Below are 23,574 nucleotides of genomic sequence, written 5' to 3' on the forward strand. Positions count from 1 at the left end.
AAAAAAATGAGATAACGGACAAGGTAGCCTGGGTGGGGTGGGGTGGGGGAGGAGGGAAGCACAAGGCCACATTGCTTATTGTAGCCACACTAAAAATCAAACTGTTTGAATGACAGCCTTCTGTTGCTTGGGCCATCCTCTGCAGTGGAGTGGCTGGGTGCCCAGAGGCCCCCCCCCCAGTTCTGGGTGAGGAGGCTATGGAACATGGGGAGGAGGGTAGGCGGTAATACAGTGGATGCAGCAGGGGTCTGTGCTCTTGTTGGCTTTCCTGCAGCTCCAACAGACGCTTCATCATGTCTGTTTGTTCCCCCAACAGACGCTTCATCATGTCGATTTGCTCCCCCATTTGCCTCAGCATCGCGTCGTGCCTCCGGTTTTCATGCTCACTTAATTCTTCCCTGGCCTCTGCCACTGAATGCCTCCATGCATTAAGCTGTGCCCTATCAGTGTGGGAGGACTGCATGAACTCAGATAACATGTCATCGCGAGTGTGTTTTTTTCACTTTCTAATCTGCGATAACCTCAGGGACGGAGCTGATAGGGGGAGCGTAGAAACATTCTACGCTCTACGATTCTGGGGCGACTGCATGGTCACCTGTGCTGCTGAGTTTGCCACGCTGACCAAACAGGAAATGAAATTAAAAAATTCCCGGGGCTTTTCCTGTATACCTGGCTAGTGCATCGAAGTTAAAAGTGCTGTCCAGAGTGGTCACAATGGAGCACTCTGGAATAGCTCCCCGAGGCCAATACCATTGATTTGCGTCCGCACTACCCCAAATTCGACCCAGCAAAGTCAATTTTAGCGCTACTTCCCTCACCGGGGAGGAGTACAGAAGTCGATTTTAAGAGCCCTTTAGGTCGACAGAACGGGGTTGGTTGTGTGGACGTATTCATTTTTAAATCAACCTAACGTAGCTAAATTCGACCTAACCCCATAGTGTAGACCAGGCCTTAGTTACAGCAGCACAGCTGCAGTGCAGCAACTTTCCGCTATAGCACTTCAGTGTAAACACTTACTGCAGTAAGAAGAGGGGTTCTCTCCCCAAGAGGTGGTAGCTAGAAGAATTTTTCCATCAACCCAGTGCAGTCTACATCAGGGGCTAGGTTGGCTTAACTATGTCTCTCAGGGTGTAGATTTTTCACACCTGTAAATGGCATAGTTATGCTGATGTCTACACTTGCAATTTACCAGCTCCTAGTGTGGGGTATGCAGAAACTATCCATCTTACTTTTGAAACCTCTGTTGTAAACATTCCCACCAAGGATAGATCAAGGTATATACCAACAGTACATTTGGTAAAGTAAGTTGCTTGAATGTGCTTCTGTTTGTTGCTACCAGAGTTACATGCACAGAACTGAGATGTATTAATGAGCAAGGCAATCTTCTTCCCTGCTAAGAAGGATATTCCTCAGAGTGAATCAGTAATAAACTGTAATCATTTATTAGCTTTAGATAAATCATTTGTAATAAAAATTCATTCCTTGAGGAAAACAAACACGGACTCTTTCCCTATCTGACACAAAGTTTAATTAAGTAATAATTTAATGTAGCTTATAAACAGCACTTACAACCACCAGCAACATTTTTTTAATAAAAAAAAGTAATCAAATACTTTTTTCCTCTCCCACACATAACAACAAGGGACACCTGTAAATGTTGTCAGGATGTTTCTAAGATGTACAATTCATCATGTTCATGTGCATGAAAATTGGTTTTATGAAATAGTCTAGATCAAAATAAAGGGCATACATTAACTTGTCTTCTGATATATTGGTACATTGTTATACTATGCATCTTTAGTACTTGACCTTAAATGTCACTAATATAAAACACCTTTTATTTTTATGATACACTTACAGTGACTGCTTCTTATCACCACAGCACTGTGTTCCAAGGTGAAGATAAAGATAAGATATGTTAAAACATTAACTAAGCAGCTTATTAATAAGACAATGAATCATTCATTTCTACTTGCTCTCTAGCCATCAATTGCAGCAGCTACCAGTAGTAATTTTACCAATGATACTGGTGTGGCTGCTGCCTGGAAATTATTCCCAATTATTTCATATAACAGTTTCTGTCAACATCAATGATCAAAACTTCATATATGATTAATCAAGCATGTCGGACTAATGAATACAATATGTAATTCAGATTTTTGTTGTTGTTTTGTGAATTATAATATGTTCCATTTCGATTTATATTTCCCAGTTCATCCATCTGCTCTACCCTCCACTCAGATAAACACTCTCATGTGGGTGTGACTGTTACCAAGGTATTCATTGTCCTAAATGTGTACTTCATGTACTTTCACTTGAAAGAGTAAACATTATTTGCTACTCATGTTAAAATTAACTAACATACTAAATTTAGAGCATTGATATTATAAATCAAGGTTAATTATTTTTGGAAACTATTCAAATAATGCCACTGCAGGAGTTAACAATGAATAAGTGTAACATGAGGAAAGAGAATCCTTTTTATTGTTGGTGAATCATGTGAAGTGTTGGGTTTTATTCTGAAGGAGTGATCAGCAAGATACTTGATAGATACTATTTAGATGTTTGTTCTTGACTAGGTGCCAGATTATGTCACCATTGTCCCTGTTAAATAGCACCTTGCCTTATGATTAGCTCACTGATTACAAAGGAGCTCCTACTGGAACACCATGCTATTCAGGTGAAGGATATTGGAATCTGGCCTTAACAAAATAAAACAAAAATGACATTTTTTTTCTATTTCTTTTTCTCCATGTTGGAGCATTATACCATCCAACAGTTGCAATTATCATGCCATTTTTAAATAAATGTAATGAGTGGTTTTGCTTTTAAGACTCTTAAAGAATTGACTGAGAGCAATTTTCCTATTAATCAGTCTTAGGAAGCTCTTATATAAGGGGACAGCAGCATATTGAGAGCCATCAGTAGTGACTAACCATTTCAGACCATAGCACCTGATAAAATGGATCTTGTGGTTACTCATTTGAATAGCATCTAGCACACTGATGCTATGTTTCCTCTAGGTATTCTAGAGCAGTTAGGCACTACCACAATGTAAATAATATTTAACAATGATAACTAGAGGCTCCACTTAAATGCAGAATCCTATGGACATGTTGGGCCTAATTCAGTTTAAATCAGGAATAACTCCTTTACAGATAAAAGTTATACTAGTGTAATAATGGGATTAGATCAGAATCAAACCTTCTGTCAGTGGCGTGCATAGAAAGTATAATTTATGTATAGGTAAGTGACATTACAAACCTAATTCTATTCATTCTAATAGTATCTCTAAATGGTTGTTTTTCCATTTTGAGTGGTTAGTACTAATAGCATTGGTGGGAGCTACTAGAAAGCCATAGTCTGCAGGAAGCAGAACAGTATATCCTGGAGGTTGAGCCTGTCCTTGGAAAAAACTGGGATTTCCCAAACAACGAATGGGAGTGTCAGAATCAAAAGGGCAGAGAGATGCTCAGCTGGGTTCCCATTATTTGCGCTTCTCCCCCACCTGATACATTCACAGCCTTTGGACTAACTGGCAACAGCAGACTGCTTTTTAGAAGTTGAACTCATGGTATTATTTTCTGATTGCTGATTGGTTGCTTGTCCCTCACTTCTGGCCCCTTCTGTCTGTGTCCCTCAACATCACTCTCCCTGCTCCATATCCTCTCTTCCCTCTTCTCCATTATTTCTTTCTGCCCCTTCTCTAGCTCCCTGTCCCTAGTCCCATTCCTTCCTTTCCACCAAAAAAAAAAAAGTTTCTGCAAAAATTTCATCCAGCTTTATAAGTATGAAAAAGAAATTATAACATATATGTGCATCATGATCCATCCCCTACTTTGGATCTGTTTTATGGTCTTTTTAATTTATGAACTCTTTGGAACAATGTCATGTCAGCATTCATCAAATTTTGTTGTACAATTTTTCCCTTTGAAAACAAATATTTTTATGAAAAGTTTTCAGTGTCAATGATTTCAAGTTGTATGAAAATTTTTGGCAATTTTGTGCTTTATTTTTTGTGAAAAAATCTTTCAAACATATTTTCAAGTTTTGATTTGCCCTTGTGTAACTTTTGATTGGGCACATATTGTGACATGTTATCATATGGTGTTTTCTTGACTCCTTAATTGGATATATGCGTGTAAATACTTGAAATTTTCCTTTCAGCTGTGGCTGACCCAGGAGTCTTTGTGGTTTGGAAAGTTTTCAGTTGTTGGACACAAGGAAATAATTTGTAAAATGAAAAATATTTTTATTTTAAAAATTAAGACTTTTGGGTTTGATGCAATATAAATATTGAAATGAAATTAACAGTGAAATACCATAGATTATATAATAAATAATAATTAGAAATGTTTTCCAATGATCACACTTGAATAAATTATTTTTAAACTTTATTTTTAGGAATAATAACTGCATTGCTAGCAGGTAGCAACTAAGGTAAACAGCAACTACATATTTACTTTCTCATATTGGTAAGAAGGTACGAATATAATTTGTTGGGATTTTTTTTAAATACTTTTTCTGAATTTGATGAATTAGTAAGATGCTATATTTATATACTGCACAGCTTCTTTGGTAGGACACACGAAGAATTCTAATTGATGAAAGAGTTAAAATGAGATTGATTGCTGCTTGTTATGATTAATCAGGCAATATAATGTTCTCTGCCTCAAATTTGAGGGTTACTAATAAATCAGAAAATGATATGAAGATGAAAATAGCTGTAAATCATTAGCATATCTGTAGGAGTTGCTGATCTCAGTATGCGTCTTTGTGACTACACGGCCACATCAGAAAACCCACTGCAACAATCTGTCAATCATGGTCAGCATCTTGCTATTCTCAGCAGAGAGGCCAAAGATTGCACATGCACAGAAAATTAACCATCTTCTAGGCTGTTCCTGCAGATTAGGGTTGAAGCACATTGATGGGGTAGTGGAGGGGAAGCATGCATTATTGTCTGTTCTGTGGATATAAACAACATAGTTCTAGCCTCAACGCAGCCAGTGTATCTATTTTTGCAAGGGCCAAACCCATTTAGAAATGAAAAATAACCTATAAAGGTATTAGAAATATTTTAACCAAACATTTAATGTCATTTGACTCACACCACATTCCTGATTTGAAACTAGTTAAAATTTGCCAGGAATAGGGATTCAAGAAATAGGACCTGTAATCTTCCCTAAACTTAAACAGCCATGCCAGTTTTTTGTAACAATTATCAAGAAGGTGATTAGAGGACTGAATTTGTCAGACAATGATATCACTTCTACTGATACTCTAATAGACCAATTTACCACCAATTTACCACCCTTGTGTTGTACTGAATCAATAGTAAATGAATGGTGTACAGTGGGAAAACTTGGAGTATTCTTCTTGTTTCAGGTTTAGTGAATTTTTCTATGATGGTATAGATGAGGAGAGCACATATTTTCATCTTAATATATTGGAACTATCAAACAAGATTATCAGTAGAAAACATACTTTGGTGCACTGGATTTGGTAGCGTATTCTGGTGTAGAGTCTCCTCACTGGGGGCACTAGAGTAATCCAATAGACATAGGAGAAGACTCCTGATTTACTTCACCCTTGCTATATATTTTCTCAAGTTCTCTATGAGCTCTTCACACGTAGCTTTATTTTTAAATGATATTACAGTAGTGGCTATGCACCCAATAAATGATCAGAGTTGAATTGTATCACGTTCTGTACAAAAAAGTAGTGAAGTGTTGGAATGGATTGCTATTGCCTAACTCCAAATGCTGAACATGCTTACTAATAATTATTGTCTCTCTATCCCTTATCAAGACTAAATATGGCAAAGAAATTCGATGGCAATAAACAGAATAACTGGTATTTTCAGTGCAAAACAAGAAAATATAGAAGCAAACTAACATGGAGAATGGTTTTATTGTAAATACACAGGAACACAAATCTTTGACGAGCTCATAGTTACAAGTTATAGACTTAATTAGTCTTTAAGAAGCACAGACTTGTTTGGCAGTTTTCTGAAGATTTGACTGAAGACTTTCAGTGATATTGTATTATGGGAATGATTATTCTTACCTCAGTATTTTTAGGTGCTAGATGTAAGAATTTGCATGCTTTCTCCAACAGATATAATAGGCTCACGTTTAGAGAATGCTAGGTGATCAAATTCAACAAGAGTTGAATTTCTTTCTCCTGCTCCAGCGTTTTGACATTGGAGTTACAGGGAAGGAACAAGGGGAGGAGACAAAGGGACATATGGAAGGTCAGCTGACATAGTGGGTAAGAATGGAGCAGCTTTTAGCAATTCAGGGTCCTACCACAACTAAATTCATTCTCATCTTTGGTGGGAATCCCTGGGCAGCCATTGTGGAGGTTAAAGGCAATAATGAAGAGAGAACTGGATGCGATAAAATTAGCAAATGGGAACCTGGACAAAAAACTTGAATCACAATCCAACCAACTCCTTTTTGATATCTACTAAAGTTTTTAATTTTTTTCATTTCTAAACACAGATGCATTGGGGTACGTCTGCACTGTAACTGCAGGTGTGACTGCCATGCAGCTCAGGTAGACATACCCATGCTAACTTTAATCTGGCTAGCACCCTAAAAATAGCAGTGAAGACATGGCAGATTGGCCTTCAGCACAGGCTGTATAAGCCTGCCCAGAACCCTGGGTACATACACACTAACTCCATTAAGCTAGTGTGACTATACCTACCCAAGCTGCAAATCACACCTCTAATTGCAGTGCAGACATACCCTTTATTTATCTGTCTCCAACCAATAAATAGAAATGCCAGAAAATGAATACCTTAAAGTCTGTTGTTATGTGGTTTGTGGACCAGTCTCCCAAGGAAATCTATTCTCACAACAGGTGCAAATAGATTTACATATCTTGGTGCTTATTTAGCCTGAAATATATTTAATTGAACTTATTAGTGTCCATAGGTAGCTGAAAGTTGCTGTGCTTCAAAAATGTAATACAGCTATAACCTCATTTGGAGCCAATCGAGTTATGTTAATTAAACTAGCTCAAGATCTGGCCCCTAATGCTCAGTTAAGATCTCACAACTTGGTCTTGGTTACTATCAAAGTTGTGTCAAATGACCTACGCCCCTCCAATTCCCATATAAGATAAACTTGAAAAGAAAGAAAACCTCCCCATTTACCTTGCTCTTCTTTTTTAGTTCTGATACAATACAGCTCACATAAGGAAGGCACCTCCAGCTACATCCATGGGTCTCTTTCCCCCTTGTGAAGGCCATGGGATTCAGACAAATCTCAGGCTTTTATCACATATAAAGCAATCCCCTCAGCTGGGCATCCAGCTCTGTACTCTCTCACTATCCATTATGAAAGGAGCACTCTGCAACCATTACAGACACGACTTATCTAGATGACAGGAAATACACTATTTTGCAGCTCCTTTTTCAGAAGATTGTATTGTTTAAGCAATCCAGCAAACAGTTAAGCGCGTGGATACGCCTCTTGACTTCAGATGAACGTTTAAGGTTCATCATGGCCTAAAGTGCATCGTTTGTTTTGCTGAATAAAGGCCTGAATCTGGACAAATTGCAGCTGAATCAGGTTCAACATTTCAGGAGCTATTTTGCTTATTGATCTCCATTATTTACCAATAGCATCGAATCAAAGAGAGGAAAATTTTTACACAATTGTGTCGCACAAACCTAAACTGCCACGCACTTAGCTTTCTCATTTTGAAAGACTTGTTTATGTGCATGTAAAAATAGTGCCTTTGAAATTTTGATGCATTTCCCATCTTGTTGGCAGACTTTGAATTTATAAAGAAACTTCTTTAAAAGCATTTTAAATTGCTCTTTCATAGTAGTAATAAATCTCTGCACACCTTTCTGGTTTTACACCTTGGGTATTGATTCAGCTTCATTGCTTACTATAGCTGAATTCCACAAGATGGAAATATTTGAAAATTACTTCTGAGGGAAAGTGGCTGATAAACAGTTTATTTTACCCAGTCACACTGGTATTTGTCCTTTAGCTACACTGTGATACTAGAAATCAATTGACTGTCAGATTGGCTTTATGAAACAATATGACATAGGCACACGCTGAGCTCTGTTAGAACTTGATCCGGCTGCTATTATCTTCAATGATGCAAGATTAGTCCTTTTAAAGTACAAGTGAAGCTAGCAAAGCTGCAGGATTGGAACTTTTCAAATAAAATACAAGAGAAATTTTGTTTTATAGCATGGGTTTCATGGGCATCTCTAAGCACATTGCAAAGAAAGAGGATAAATGTTAGTGTTTGTTAGTGCAGTATATAGCCACAAGTCCATGATCACATCAGGCCCTTTCTTCTTCTTTGTCACTCTTTTGAGAAGCATTGTAGGATCCAGCTGAGTTTGTGCAAGAGCACCTGCACTCATACCTTGCATTCTCACATTCTGACCCACAGCGAGAGCTGGGAAGCACCAGATCCTGCAGCATGCCAGTTCATGAAACCGTCAAACCAGAGATCTGTAGCTAAACAGAGATTTGCCTTTGTCCTGCAGTAGTTCTGTGAAACACTGCTGCACAAAGGACCAGTGGTGGTGGAGTTGGAGGGAGATTGAGGACATAAAGGATTTTGAGAAGACAAATAATGAGGGACTATGGTGGGCTAGGGGAGGCAGCAGAAAAGCTACGGATGTTTCTTAACTAAACCAATCCAAAACTTAACCAAGATTCTGATTTGACTCAGGAAATGGGTGGTGGATTTTGTCTGTGACTAGTTAGAATCTTTCGACATTTTTTTTTTTAAAGAGGTGGGACAGGCTATGATAGGACATCAAGTGCAAGTTTGTTTTACAGAGTGGATTTGCAGTCCCCTGCAATTCTTTTTTTAGGGGCACCTGGTACTGTCATTTAAAGTATAAGGTACATCTCTATCCTTGAGCCAAAGTTAGGTACTTGCATACCACTCCCGTTGACTTCCATTGGAATTTGTGCATGTATCTGTGGGTAGAATTCTCTCTTGTTTTAAGCAAACAAAACTGTTGAAAGAATGAAGTGCACAATATGAAGGTTAACATGCAGTTCTGATAGGGACTTTGATGCTGTAAGATCAACTTTTTGTTCTGTTAAATGTTCATTCGTTGATGAAGTACCTCTCTCTTCTATATTAGGAATTGCAGAGTGTCCTTCATTAACGACAGTAACTTCATTAATGACAAAACTGTTTATTAAGGATACTCTGTAATTCCTAATACAAAATAGTGATAGTCACCAATATATGACAAGGGGTGGGGGGGGGGGGGAGAGGAGCAGATGGCTCAGTGGTTTGAGCATTGGCCTGCTAAACCCAGGGTTGTGAGTTCAATCCTTGAGGAGGGCCACTTAGGTATCTGGGGCAAAAATCTGTCTGGGGATTGGTCCTGCTTTGAGCAGCAGTTGGACTAGATGACCTCCTGAGGTCCCTTCCAATCCTGATATTCTATGATGGCCAACATTTTCAAAAGCAGCTAGTAATTGGGGTGCTTCAGTTATTTGGTGCTCAGCTTGAGACTCTTTAAAGGAGCCTGATTTTCAGAAAATGCTGAGCACCTATCCTCTGAAAATGAGGCACTTTAAGATACCTGAAATGAGATACCCACAACCAATAGTCACTTCTGAAAATCTTGGCCACTGTTTTCAAAAATTCTCAGATTGCTTTAGAACATGGGGGGAGGGATAACTCAGTGGTTTGAGCATTGGCCTGCTAAACCCAGGGCTGTGAGTTCAATCCTTGAGGGGGCCACTTAGGGATCTGGGGCAAAATCAGTATTTGGTCCTGCTACTGAAGGCAGGGGGCTGGACTCAATGACCTTTCAAGGTCCCTTCCAGTTCTAGGAGATGGGATATCTTAATTAATTAATTAAAATTAATTAATTAATAACATCCATTCAGTTCTTCCTTAATTCAGAAGCAGGTAAAGAACAAGGACTGTAATATCAAGAAGCTAGTATATTAGAAACCAATCATACTTGGGGATTATTAAACACATTGCCTTTCTCCCCCATGTATCAATTATAATAGCATAATACAAGCAGAAAAAGGAATTGTTACTTTGGCTGACTTATTTTATTTTTAAAATCCAAGCAAAATAATAAAATGAATTATACTTACCAATTCTCTGAGTAAAAAAAATAATACAGTAACAGATCTTTCATTGTTAATGTTCAGGTTGATAAAAGCTTTTTCCCCCTCTGGTATCTTTTTTAACTTCTAGTACAATATTTTAAATTAATCCTCCTAAAATAATTTTGTTTTAGTGCCTGTGAATGTCTTGTTGCCCCCACCTCACCCCTGCAGCCAAATTTTGCACTTAGATTTTGCACCCACAAGTTCACATTCTGTGTCTCTCTCACATTTTCAGATAACAGAAAATCTGCTTAGTTTGATATCAACAGCTCACTAGACATTGACTTAACTATGTCATGCATCATTTGCATAAACACTAAATATACACAGAAGAAGCTCCCAAGTGGAAGTGTGCAGAAGTTGTAGGGCAAAATAAAAGATTAACTTCCCCTGCAAAGATGGGAAAATGCATTTATAAGGAGTGTTTAAAAGTGACAGATTACAATTTATATTGTGAATAAATTATTTTGAACCCAACTTGCCCAGTAATGGCTGCGTCTTGTTGCATAGATTGAATCAATGAACCAAAGCACTGAGGAAATGAGAAATAGAATCCTCAGTGGAACCTGGCATGGATGGAGCAGTGGTTTTGTCCTGCTGCTCTTCACTACACAAGGCTATATGCCAGACTGCGACATCTTCAAGTCACCTCTCCAAATCCTCCGTTTCCCAGTATAGTAGTCCTAAAGGGAACTCAGAGAAGGGTAACTGTATAGTATAGTATAGTATAATGTGATCTAGTGCTCTCTCCTCCCAATATTTGCTCAGACTTGCAGGTGGGGAAAAGAGGACATTTAAAGCCTAAGCCCAAGCAGTGAAGTAAGATTTCTCCTACCACCTCATAACAGTACCATCTCTGACTGATCCAACCTGTGCACCATTAATCATTTGGTGAGCATGAGTGTTTCCTACAGATGGTCCAAAGATGGTTGTTGATCCTACGAAGTTCAATGGAGCAACTTATTTCAGTGGGTAATAAGAACTATGCCAGATCAAGTTTGTAGAATTAGGCCCCCTAACTGGAGTATTCTCAGGAAAAAATACACCCTACTAACGTCCCAGTCCTGCTTTCTGGGATACAAATTAATTTTCCCTTCAACTGACAGGTGGTACTTGGGAACAAGGTTTTCATGATCAGACCCTCTTATAGACAGAATTTCACTTCACTAAATACCTTAAATTCATGCTCTTCCTCATAATAATTACTTTGTAAAACAGTTGCATATTGTTCTTTGTTAAAGCAATCTAGATGATATCGGGGGAGGTCCCAGATGACTGGAAAAAGGCTAATGTAGTGCCCATCTTTAAAAAAGGGAAGAAGGAGGATCCGGGGAACTACAGGCCAGTAAGCCTCACCTCAGTCCCTGGAAAAATCGTGGAGCAGGTCCTCAAGGAATCAATTATGAAACATTTAGAGGAGAGGAAAGTGATCAGGAACAGTCAGCATGAATTCACGAAGGGGAAGTCGTGCCTGACTAACCTAATTGCCTTCTATGATGAGATAACTGGCTCTGTGGATGAGGGGAAAGCAGTGGATGTGTTATTCCTTGACTTTAGCAAAGCTTTTGATACGGTCTCCCACAGTATTCTTGCCGCCAAGTTAAAGAAGTTTGGGCTGGATGAATGGACTGTAAGGTGGATAGAAAGCTGGCTAGATCGTCGGGCTCAACGGGTAGTGATCAATGGCTCCATGTCTAGTTGGCAGCCGGTTTCAAGCGGCATTTTGGGCTGTATAAGTAGGGGCATTGCCAGCAGATCGAGGAACGTGATCGTTCCCCTTTATTCGACATTGGTGAGGCCTCATCTGGAATACTGTGTCCAGTTTTGGGCCCCACACTACAAGAAGGATGTGGAAAAATTGGAAAGAGTCCAGCGGAGGGCAACAAAAATGATTAGGGGTCTGGAGCACATGACTTATGAGGAGAGGCTGAGGGAACTGGGATTGTTTAGTCTCCAGAAGAGAAGAATGAGGGGGGATTTGATAGCAGCCTTCAACTACCTGAAGGAGGGTTCCAAAGAGGATGGAGCTCGGCTGTTCTCAGTGGCGGCAGATGACAGAACAAGGAGCAATGGTCTCAAGTTGCAGTGGGAGAGGTCCAGGTTGGATATCAGGAAAAACTATTTCACTAGGAGGGTGGTGAAACACTGGAATGCGTTACCTAGGGAGGTGGTGGAGTCTCCTTCCTTGGAGGTTTTTAAGGCCTGGTTTGATAAAGCCCTGGCTGGGATGATTTAGCTGGGAATTGGTCCTGCTTTGAGCAGGGGGTTGGACTAGATGACCTCTTGAGGTCCCTTCCAACTCTGATATTCTATGATTCTATGATTCTATGACTCACAAGAGTCTTGTTGGCTATTTTTACAGCACACATGTGTTAATAACATTATCAGTAATTTGCATGCTTTATCAGTAATTTTCCAAATATTTTATATGAATATTAAATTATAATGGAAACAGTAGTAAGATGAGGCCCTGAAAGATAAACCTTTGGTATCAGAGGCCCTGTATGAGGCCTGAGGCCTGAGGCCTGAACTGAAGTAATGGTCAGAACATTGCTAACATAAAGCAAAGTTAGGCTATGAGCCAGAGGCAGGCCCTGCTCACAGAAGTTGGCAAGAGCATGTAAGATGAATTTATGCCAGGACGGCATCCACACAGATAACAAGGAACAGGCAGACCCAGCCTAAAGACAGTATAAAATAGGGTTACCATACGTCCGATTTTTCCCGGACATGTCCGGCTTTTCGGCAATCAAACCCCCATCCGGGGGGAATTGCCAAAAAGCCGAACATGTCCGGGAAAAATACCGGCCGGGCACTTCCTCTCCCGCGGCTGCTGTGCTCCTCCCCGGACTCAGACTTCGGCTCTGTTTAAGAGCCAAGCTGCCCGAGCCAGTGCTACTGTTTAAGAGCCAAGTCCCCTTGCCTCCGGACCCCAGCTGCCGGCTGGGCACTTCTCCTCCCTGGGCTCCAGCTGCTCTGCTCCAGCAGCGCAGGATCCGGAGGCAAGGGGGCTGCCCGAAGCCCATAGCGCTGGCTCGGGCAACTTGGCTCTTAAACAGAGCCGAAGAGTCAGGGGAGGAGCAGAGCAGCTGGAGCCCGGGAGGGGAAGTGCCCAGCCGGGGGCGCAGGGTCCGGAGGCAGGGGGCTGCCCAAAGCCCGAGCGCTACTGGCTTCACGGGTTTGACGGGCAGCCTCCAGTCCCTGCGCCCCCGGCTGGGCGCTTCCCCTCCCGGGCTCCAGCTGTGCTGGGGAAGCACCAGCCGGGGGCACAGGGTCTGGAGGCTGCCCGGCAAACCGTGAAGCCGGTAGCGCTTGGGCAGCCCTTTTCGTGTGGCTGGGAGGGAGGAGGGGGAGTTAGGGTGGGGATTTTGGGGAAGGGGCGGAGTTGGGGCGGGGCCGGGTGGGAAAGGGGTGGGGCCAGGGCCCCGTGGAGTGTCCTCTTTTTTTTATTTTTTAAATATGGTAACCCTATATAAAAGGACAATGTGATGGATAGACAATATGATGGATAGACTTATTTGTTCAAACCAATCTGCACCATGAGAAAGGCAAGACCCTAATGCATAGAGGGGCTGTACCTCAGTGCATTCAATGATGCGAAACCTGTTTGTACCGGTATATAAGAATGCATCCCTGAGTGGATGTCTTTATCTGGCCTAGGGGGCAGTTGCATCTCCCGCCACTGACTGAGCCGGTCCATTGTCAGGGGGCACATATTCGTAGTATGTTCTGTAGAGTCTGCGGGAAACTATTACTGTGCATCGTTTGACAATAAACCTGGCTGGGTGCCTTCATACCTTATTAGATCTGTGGTCACTGGGGGTTTTCTCGGGGTCTGCTGTGCCAGTGATCTGCAGAGCCGGTGCAGCACACAGAGGGAACATATGCTTGCAGCCGACTGATATCAAGGTTTTATGTCTCAGGGCCTCATCTTACTACAGAAACAATCTTGCAACAATTTTGAAAGGTTTTTAATGTATTTTTAAATCTAAATATTCCCTGTTCTTTTTGCCTTTTTTACTAATCTTCAGTACTTACCTTGTGGCTTCCTAGTCTTAATAGTATGAGGGTAGCAGGGGTTGGGCAGTATATTTAGCCCAAGAGCCACAACAGTGAAATAACTCATAGTAGCAACAACTACAGACTAGCTTCACTGTTGCCCTGAACCTCGTATAGTCATTTATACTAGTTCAGAGAAGGTGCAAAACAGTACCACCGGCAGCACTGGTTTCAAACAAAAATAAAATTTGTGACTTTTCAAAAATGCTTTCATTTTTAAAGTTTTTGAACAGAACTGATTTTTGCAAAATTTTGTATTGAACATTTTTGGGGGGTTGATTGTTTTCCCCCAATCCCTTGCCTTTTTCCATTTGCTGGGACAGGCAGAGAGGGGAACAAAAAAAGAAAAACAATAAATAAAAAATTGAAAATGAAAAAAAAAATCACATTTTGTTTGTTTTCAAAATGAATAATTATGGTGAAACCAGATCTAGCCAACTGATCAGAATGGTAGCATTTTACATCTACTTTGCATTGTGTCTATAAACTGGGCTGGATTAAGGTTTAGGCACTTTAGACCTGTGTCTAAGGCCCTAGCTCCTGGAATCATATTACTACATCAGACTTTCAGATTTCTTTAAAAAAAATCCCACACAAATAAGTTTCTATGCGTCAATCTTGTAAATGTGACCTGAGTGTAACAGATGTGGTGATGTCTGCCTGGGTCTACAACAGCCTGAAACAGTATCTCAGAGAGATGAGCTGCCCCATGCATGGCTTTCTGAAAATTCAGCTGGTCTACTGGAATAGAGAGGTGTATGGGACATGCTTATGGATGGCTGCTCAGCCCACACTGCAAAAAAATGAAACTTGCTCAGAAACGGTATATCTGTACTGCACATTATGCCTGGGTTTGTGGGACCCATGCTTTTGGACTCTCTATTTCCAAACCGATGCTCAGTGGATCACAAGTTAAATATGAGTCAATAGGGTAACATTGGTGCAAAAAAAGCAAACATAATTCTGGACGGTATTAGCAGGAACGTTGTAAGCAAGATCTGAAAAGTAATTTTTCCGTTCTACTCTGTGCTGATTAGGCCTCAGCTGGAGTATTGTGTCCAATTCTGGGTACCACATTTCAAGAAAGATGTGGACAAATTGGAAAAAGTTCAGAGGAGAGCAACAAAATGATTAAAGGTGGGTTTATTAGTCTGGAGAAGAGAAGACTGAGAGGGGACATGATAACAGTTTTCAAGTACATAAAGGGTTGTTACAATGAAGAGGATGAAAAATTGTTCTCCTTAAATTCCGAGGATAGGACAAGAAGCAGTGAGTTTAAATTGCAGTAAGGGAGGTTTAAGTTAGACCTTAGGAAAAAATTTCTGTCAGGGTAGGTAAGCACTGGAACAAATTGCCTAGGGAGGTTGTGGAATCACTGTCATTGGAGGTTTTTAAGAACAGGTTTGACAAACACCTGTCAGGAATGGTCTAGTTATTATGTAGTCCTACCTTGAGTGCAGGAGCCTGGACTTGGATCACCTCTCAAAGTCCCTTCCAATCCTACACTTCTATGATTTGATGATCCACACTGCATTGTAAACCTAGATTTACGATTGCTGGACTGGGTCTCATAGCCATGCTAACACATCATAGTGTACTACACAGACGTTTTTGACTTGGGTCTGCAGCTTGAACTCTGTCCACACTTCAAAATGAGGAGGGCTTGGACCTAAGTCAAATCAGGGCTCTATCTCTGACTCACCCTTCCACCCTGCAGGCAGTGTTCTAGGACCCGGATCCTGGGTGCTTGGTGACCTGATTTGTCGGTGGAAGGGGAGCTTGGGCTCAAGCTTGAGTCAGAGCTGAGGTTTAGGGTACAGTGTAGATATATCCAAAGAGATCTTCAGCCTTCCAAGGAATACATACAATCCTTTTTTGGTGAGTCCATACTAAAGAAGAATGGGGGGAAAAACATTGTACAAGGAACAGGCAGACAATAGAATGGTGCCCCCTCTTTCTGGAGCCAAGACACAAGACAGCATTCTGAGACTGGATAATTTTGTGAAGTCAACAGGCAAGGATCCACTGTGTTGTGAGATATCGCACAGATTATAGATGACTTCAGGGAATTTTGGAGAGATGCTGAAGGAGAAGTAATCTTCCCAGAGATCCTGCTCCGCAAGATTCTGGAAGTGAACTGCTAGCTATGAAAGTGGTGTAGGGTAAAGGGTTTTGGTTTTGTGGAACATGGAAGATGTATCAATGTGAAGAGGGGACTGTACAGTTTGGATGGCCTCCATCTCAGGAGGAGATGGTCAGGAGATCATTAAAGAATCACAAAAGGAGAGGATGAAAGAAGGGGACACATGAGCATTCATTTAGCACACAACCATGATCATGAGAACAAAATTAATCAAGAAAGCAAAGGACATGAAGAGAATAAATTCTTTAACTGCTCATACACCAAAGCTAGAAGCCTGAGTAGCAAATAGAAGGAATTGCAATTGCTCGTTTATGATCATAAAGTCAATATATATGATATTATTGAAACCTGGTGTAATGATTCACATGAATAAAATGTTAAAATTGGTGCTAATAACATATTTAAGAAGGATTGAGCGGGAAAAAATGGGAGGAGCAGACACGTCCTAAATGGCATTACCAGTTCCTCAGTCATTGACAAACTGGAAAAAAGTGGTTGTGAATTTTTATGGAACAATGCCTTTACAGATAAAGTACAAGATGGGGGACTAGTTAGTGTCAGCTATAGACCACCAAATCACACTAAGGGTCAGGATGATCAACTCCTGAATCACCTACTCACATTGTGTAGGAAAAAAATCTGTGTGATCATAGAGGACTTCAGGCTGAGTGATGTGTGCTGGAGATCTCACACTTCCAGTACTAAAACATCCTTGGAATTTCTAAATATTATAGATGACAGTTTCTTAACTCAAGATGTGTTGTAGCCAACACTGGGGAATTGTATATTAGAACTCCTCTTGCAAGATGAAAAAGGCACTAATCACAGAACTAAAAATTACTGGTGGTTTAGGTACAAAGGGTCATGACTTCATCATATTTGTTATGTGCAAACAGAATAAATTCTAAACCATTAATACACACACACATGCTTTAAAAGGACCAATTTAACAAAGCTGAAAACAATTATAGCCAGATCAGTTGGGAGAAAGAATTTTAACAGAACAATGTGAACAATAATTGGGATTTGTTTAAGAACACTAAACCAGATGCCCCAAAATGCACAATCCTACAATTCAAAAAGAAGATAGTACTGGTTTAAACAAACAGACAAGCAGTCCTAATCTAAAAGAGATGTGAAAGTAGCTATTAAATAAATATAAGCAACGGAAGAAAGGGAAAGTTGTAGTAATGAATATTAACCACAAGCTAAGAATTGTCGAAAATTGATAAGGGAGGCCAATGGACAAAAGGAGAAATTTATGGTCACTAGAGTTAAGGACAATAAGGAGTTTTTAAAGTACAGCAAGAACAATCAATTCTTACCACGGGTATTGGTCCATTATTGATGGAAATGGTAGAATTGTGAATAATGATACAGGAAAAGCATAAATGTTTAATAAATTATATTTGGGAAAAACTAGATATATAATGAAATACTTTCCATTCCAGTAGTAACTCAGGATGATGTTAAACAGCAGCTACTAAAATTAGACATTTATCAATCAGCAGATCCATGTAACTTGCATCCAAGAGTTTTAAAAGGGTGGCCTGAGAAGCTTGCTGAACTGTTAATGTTGATTTTCAATAAATCTTGAAATATTAGGAAGTTCAAGAAGACTGGAAGAAAACTTATGTGCCAATATTTTAAAAGGATAAATGGGATGATTTAGGTAAGCTCTGTCTGTCTGTCATTGATCCCAGGCAAAATAATGGAGTCACTCAATTAATAAAGAATTGAAGGAGGGTAATATAATTAATGCCAGTCACCATAGGCTTATGGAAAATAGATCCTCTCAAACTAGCTTGATATTTTTGTTTTGTAATCTCAAAAAAATTAGATAAAAGAAATAGTGTGGATGTAATATAGACATACAGACTTCTGTAAGGCATTTGACTTGGATTAAAAATCTAGAAGAAAGAAAATCAACACGGCACACATTAAATGGATTAAAAGATTGCCGACAGCAGGACTGGCTCCAGGGTTTTTGCCGCCCCAAGCGGCGAAAAAAAAAAAAAAAAGCTGCGATCAAAATTGCGATCGGTGGCACTCCAGCGGCAGCTCCACTGCGCCGCTTTCTTCTTCGGTGGCAATTCGGCGGCAGGTGCTTCCCCCCAAGAGGGACCCACCGCCGAATTGCCGCCGAACAGCCCGACGTGCCGCCCCTTCCCTTGGCCACCCCAAGCACCTGCTTGCTGGGCTGGTGCCTGGAGCCGGCCCTGGCTGACAGGTCTCAAAATGTAACTGTAAATCGTGAATCATCAAGTGGGTGTGTTTCTACTGGGTCCCAAAGGAGTCTGTTCTTGGACTTAGGCTATTTAACACTTTTATCAATGACCTGAAAGAAAATATCACTGATAAAGTTTGCAGATGGCACAAAGATTGGGAGAGAGATAAATAACAGAGTGTAATATTACATATCTAGGAACAGAGGATGCAGGTCATACTTATCAGATGGGAGACTCGGGGGGAGGGAAGGGTTGGGTGTCATGCTGGAAAATCACCTCAACATAAGCTCGTAGTATGATAATGTGGCCAAAAGGGCTAATGCCATCTTTAGATTCATAAGCCGGGGAATCTTGAGTAGGAGTAGAGAGGTTATTTTACCTCTGTGCTCCTACTGCTGGAATACTGTGTCCAGTTCTGGTGTCCACAAGTCAGAAAGGACATTGATACATTGGTGAGGGTTCAGAGAAGAGCCATGAGAATGACAAAAGGATTGGGAAAACATGCCTTATATTGATAGACACATGGAGTTCAATCTATGTAGCTAAATGAAGAGTAGGTTGAGTGACTTGATTACAAAGTTTTATAGGGTTCTCCATGGGGAACAGAAATTTCATAATAGAGGGTTCTTCGATCTAGCTGACAAAGGTATAACAAGATCTGATGGCTGAAAGTTGAAATCTACACAAATTCAAACTAGACTATCACAATGTTACCTTCTGCCCTCATAATCTATGAGTGCATCTCTGTGGAATGTTGACTCTGAGATTCACTGCCTTGGGAATCCTCATAAACACCAGAGTACACTGAAGAATACCCTTGGCCCTGCCCACTCAGCCAAAGACATACATCCTGCTGCTAGACTAAGTACCAGAGGGCCCCCATTGCTAGCACCCCTGTCTCTCACAAGGTGGGGGAAGGTGACTTCTGCTCCTACTGCTGTTTGTAAGGTGTGGGAAGCCCTGCTGCGGCTGCTGGGAGAAAAGAAGGGAGTCTAATGTTGAAACTTTTTGCCTTTCTGGGAGGAGGGTCTAAGCTACAGAACAGCATCCACAGGGGAGGCAGTGTCAGTGTGTGTCTAAGGCCTTGGATTGATTTAATTTAACCTCGTAACTAAGGGTCTAATCCTGCAAATACTTTCCCATGTGCATAAAATGTACTAATGTACTTAAAGTTGCAGGATCAGGGACTAGACAAGATTTAAAACCATGTAAATCTGAGCCTATGTCCAGTAATATTTACAGGATTATATCATGGCATTTAATTGTATACTAGTATGAGAGAAAATATATATGCCCATAAATATTCAGGCGGTAGGAGCTAATCTGTATACAGCAATTCAACAAATCAAACAAAATGAAAACTTGTTCTGATGTTGGTTTCTAGAATTTGTTTTTAATCAGAGAGAAAGTGAACCTAATTAGTAAAGTGGATACAAAATGCTTTTCTACTGTCCCATAAATTTCCCATCTGTACCAAGCCATTCTAGATTTTATTTATTCTGAATATATAAGTAGGTTTTTCTTTTTGGAGAGAGGATTTTTTAATTTTTTTTTCTAACATGGCCTGCCAAATTAGAAGAAATAACAGTTCCAAACATGTGAATTTCTTTTTTAAATATATATAATTTATTCAACAAATTCCTCTCCCATACAGAATGCCTCTTTTCATAGATGTACTTTGGCAAGTATCATTTATCCAATTTGTGTCCATTTCCCTTTGTGTATGCAAAATATAATAAATGTTGACAGGTGCAACTTTCTAATGTTGCCTGTTCAGAATGAGCATTTTGCCAGGGTTTTACATGGTAATTAAAACATTCCATATGCAATTTCACATTCACTAAAGTTGCCAATCCACTTCATTTATTTTATTGATTTCTAGACCACCTCTCATCATAGTTGCTAGGCACTTATTTACATTTTTTTATCTTAGATAAAACTAATCCACAATGTGGGATATTAGAGAGACTATATTTGTTGCTTTTGGAAACATTAGAAGCTATGCTAGCACTGTATGTTAGCAAACAAGAAGAAAGCAAAATAATACTGAGAGACTCCGAAAACAAAGACCAAATAAATGTCTTGCATCATGCCCTGGAGCTCCTGAGTCCTGAGTGAGTTCCAGAGTGAACCTTGTGAACAAACAGAGTGAGTTCCAGAGATGGGAATCCTAAAATATGAAAACCTTGTTTCTAGTTTGAGGTCACAGCCCTAGGAACTTTAAGGGGTGGGTTACAGGTGGAAACATACACACACTCTCTCTTTTCCTCCGTCCTGTCCCCCCGGTGAAATTCTGGCCTCATTGAAATCAATTGGAGTTTTGTCATTAACTTCAGTGGGGCCAGGATTTCAAGAAACTGAGTCAATTTTAAAGTACTGTTGTATTCAAGGAAGAGATTCTGTGGGGAAAAAATGACTCTGTAGGACTCCTTGATTATAGGCACACTATAGTTTCTAAATTAAATATGTTTAATTTACAGTTAAAATATATATTTTCTCCTGTCGAGCCTTGAGGTCTGAGTCAGGCTAGGTTCTTATACATCATCACCAATAATAAAGATTCTGCACAGCAAACCCAACCCTTAGTCACATCTGTGCAACCTACTTGTCAGCCCTGGGTTTCCACAGGTGTAACTGCTGATTGAGCCTGCAACTAGAACATGGGAAACAGAATGCAGCCAACAGCTTATTAACTAGATAGGCTTTGCAGAACTAAGGAGTTGGGAAGAAGCAGTATATATCCTTCAGTGCAGGTGGGAAGAACAGTTGAGTACAAGGAGGTGTATTTCAGATAAGAACCCTGATGGGTATATGATGGACTATGAGGAAAGAGGTTTTCAAATGGTGGAGATCTTTAAAGATCACTATTCACAATTTGATTTGCACCCTGCAATGAACATCAAGCCCATGCAGATATGTGAGCATGGAGCTATTTAAAAACAAAAACAAAAAAGCCCTTTTTACAGAGGAGTACTTGGGTCTGCTTTCTGTTAAACTCTTGTCATTTACTTTAACTATTCTTCTGAGTTATATCACATAAGCAACCAAGATAAGGTAGGTGTGCTTTCCTTGTACTTAACCAATCATTTCTGTATACATTTTATTCATACTGAATACTTATGTTACCGATGAGACTTTAAATTAGCCCTGTGCATTGGTACTAACTCTTTTTTCAACTTTTTGAGTCTATGTTGAAAACAATTATTTTTTTTTCTTTTGTTTTTTTTTATGACAATGTTCATTTTCTTCTTGTAGCGTGGTTATTTATGTCTAGTTTTAAAGAGGGTGTGTTTGTTTTGCTCTAGGTTGGGTCTCTTGTTTTTGTGTTCCTTTTTCTTCACATTTTAATTAGTTAGTGTTAGGGTAAAATGTTTTTAAATTAAGAATAATACCTATCTCTTTGACTTGGAGGATGTGTGTTTTGACCATCATGGGTATTTTTATTTTATTTATTTTGCATTTAGTTCACTTCTGTGGCAATCGAAACTTGCAGAAAATTTTCTCAAAAGAGTACAGAAAAGTTAGTGGAAAGTTGATTGCCCCACTACTGTTTAACTTTGCTGTTTACAGAAAAGCCTGCAAGTGTTGGTTCTATAACTTCAACATTTGGGGGAGAGGGGAAGAAGTATTTTCCCTTTTCACTTGTGGCTGCTGTTCAGATAAGTAAAGAAACCTTTATATCTGGCTCTTCTATTTCAGTTTCCAGTAGAAGTTGTTAGGGGAAATAACTGAAATAAATAGAATATTTAAGCATTTCTGTAGGTGTATGGCATTGTGTCTAAATGTTCATGTTTGTGCTAAGTGAATTTTGTATTGGAGCTTGTTTGGTTGGTTTTTCTTCTCTTGCTGATCACCATAGACAGGAATGGCACAAGTAAGACCTCTGTTTTTAAGTGGAGGTTAGCAGCTGAAAACTAAGCAGTTTTTCTATTGTTAAATGGAATGAGAGAAAAAATAACTATTTTTTAATTAAAACTTGAAACTCCCTCTCTTCATTCTCAACTTTTGATTTGGGTCTGGGCTGAACTTTATACCTCAAGCTTGTTGCTAATTTTAGTTAAGATTTACTAATGAATTTATATTTTGCCTGCTCTAATGATGGGTTCCTACCGTTTCTTTAGTGGCTGTGAGGAGCTCGAAAGAAAAATGCCATGTGGTGTCATTAGATGTAATGGATGACATTTTTGAGAGCATAATATTTTTGTATATTTAAGTAACAGGGTTTTTTATAAAAATCCATTGGGCTGTTGTTCATACACATTATTATACAAGTGGTAGCAAATAGCTTTGTCTACACTGATTTACTTGATGTGCATTCCCTTATTGCCAATATGAAGGGTCCTTAATAAGAACAAAATAAGCAAACAAGACATTTTTCATAGTTAAGGGTTGTCATGATTACCAGACACACACATTTAGAGCTGAAGGGTTGATCTGTTACTAAAGTGTTACAACTGAAAAGTATGTGCAATTATTACACTCTGAGGCAGACTTACATAATTTAGCATACCTTGGTGATAGTGACTCTAAATCCACTACATATTTATTTTAATCTTTCATTAGAATCAGAAGCCGGATAGCACATCGGGTGATGTATTTGGGAAAAGTGGCTATAAGTGAGTGATGGCTATTCATTCTGTCACTGGTACCCAACACATCACACCAGTACTCCACTAGCTGCTAGTCTCTTTCTGAGTTGACTTTAAAGTCCTAGTAGTGACTCCAAGGAGTTGACTCCAGGGAGGGGAGAAACTACTTCAAAACACTTCAGTTCACAACATCCTGATGGTCACCTGGAGGAGTACCACTACAAATGGGCACAGAAGTCAGCCTTCAAGGTGTTCAGCTGTAAATGTGTGACACTACCTCATTGAAGAGGTCTTACCTCATTCATGGCATCTTCCCACAATTGGGGACATGGGAGGAGCGGTAGAAGAAAGAACAGAACAAAGCATGCAACCGTATGAACACTCAGCAATGGAGGCTCTGAGAATATTATAATTTAGAGCAT

The 23,574-nt window shown here is 39.9% G+C and overlaps 1 protein-coding gene across 2 annotated transcripts in view; it reads left to right on the forward strand.

Moving 5' to 3' along the window:
• CNTNAP2 (contactin associated protein 2) overlaps window positions 1-23,574 on the forward strand; it is a 1,641,691-nt gene that overhangs the window by 114,817 nt on the left and 1,503,300 nt on the right. Inside the window, exon 1 of one of the 2 annotated variants that reach the window (XM_065583877.1) lies at window positions 21,065-21,617. The exons of the other annotated variant lie outside the window; for it this stretch is intronic. The gene's annotated coding sequence lies outside the window, so the exon portion shown is untranslated. Of the gene's footprint in view, window positions 1-21,064; window positions 21,618-23,574 lie in introns of those variants that run through there. 2 annotated transcript variants of the gene reach the window in all.

Source organism: Chrysemys picta, chromosome 2 (genome assembly GCF_011386835.1).
Source record: "Chrysemys picta bellii isolate R12L10 chromosome 2, ASM1138683v2, whole genome shotgun sequence".
NCBI classification, from domain to species: Eukaryota; Metazoa; Chordata; order Testudines; family Emydidae; genus Chrysemys; species Chrysemys picta.